The 1,064-nt window shown below is 47.6% G+C and overlaps 1 long non-coding RNA gene across 1 annotated transcript; it reads left to right on the top strand.

The window, feature by feature from the left end:
- The first annotated feature begins 370 nt into the window (after positions 1 to 370).
- Positions 371 to 776, top strand: LOC147663144 (uncharacterized). The gene is made up of 3 exons (XR_015305421.1): positions 371 to 408; positions 493 to 607; positions 692 to 776. It is a non-coding gene; the product is annotated as an uncharacterized LOC147663144 (long non-coding RNA).
- The last annotated feature ends 288 nt before the right edge of the window (positions 777 to 1,064 follow it).

Raw genomic sequence — 1,064 nt, 5'->3', positions numbered from 1 at the left:
AGGTCTGAATGAATTCCCCAAAATTTATAAACTCTAACTCCCCCTGCTTCAATTATCCTCAGCCACGTTTTCCAGCATTCAATCATGAGTCGCTTGCTAGCACGTTTCTTTTTTCAAATTTCTCCACTCTGGATTAACCGAATAGTATGGATGTACACCCCCTACGTACATGGACCGCACTTTTTGGTTGTATACATGCCGAGGCACTTTGCATTTCAACTCGCGCCCCAGTCGCTTTTGGACTAAACTCTGCTAATCTCCACCCTCAAAGGGCGTGTTCTCCTTGATTTCTGATTGTTAAAACTGCAGGATCCCGCAGTATGGGAGCAGTCATCGACTGCGCATGCTCGAGGGATCAGTGCACCTTGAGCGCCGACCTGCTACGACGAGGGACTCCGTCCTACTCCGGTAAGCCCCTGTACATGTCGATGTTTTCGCATGTACTCGAGAGGTCCTAGCCGCCCCTCAATTACTTTCTCCCTTTGATTCCAGCGTTGTTAATCGCCTCTCAACATTGGGACCTAATACGGCACATTTTCAGCCTTCTCGTTTGATCAGTGCATCTCGAACGCCGACCGGTTACGACGAGGGACTCCGTCCTACCCCGGTAAGCCTCTTTACATGTCGATGTTTTCGCGTGTACCAGAGAGGTCCTAGCAGCCCTTTAATTACTCTATCCCTCTGATTCCAGCGTTGTTAATCGTCTCTCAACATTGGGACCCAATGCGGCACATTTCCAGCCTTCCCGTGTGACTCGGATACCGGGAGCCACTGGTAAGACAATCGTAATCCTGCAAAGACTTGCGCTATTTCAAAGCCCTCGTATACGGTCTGAGCACTGAACGCTATGTTCTGCTTCTAGGTTTTCTGCCTCTTGCCTGATATCTCTGGTTTACCTGCCTTGGACATTTGGCCATCATTGATAGGTAAATCCATCCCCATTTGTTGATAAAATACATTGTTTAGATAGATCAACGTTCTATGCACACTGAGTACGACTTTTCTTGATTTTCTTTTTCTTTCCGTTTTCTCTCTCCTAACTTTATAGGAGTGTCTTGGCAGGG

This window comes from Lissotriton vulgaris, unplaced genomic scaffold (genome assembly GCF_964263255.1).
Source record: "Lissotriton vulgaris unplaced genomic scaffold, aLisVul1.2 SCAFFOLD_562, whole genome shotgun sequence".
Lineage (NCBI taxonomy): Eukaryota > Metazoa > Chordata > Amphibia > Caudata > Salamandridae > Lissotriton > Lissotriton vulgaris.
This window is presented reverse-complemented; position numbering and strand designations above follow the sequence as displayed.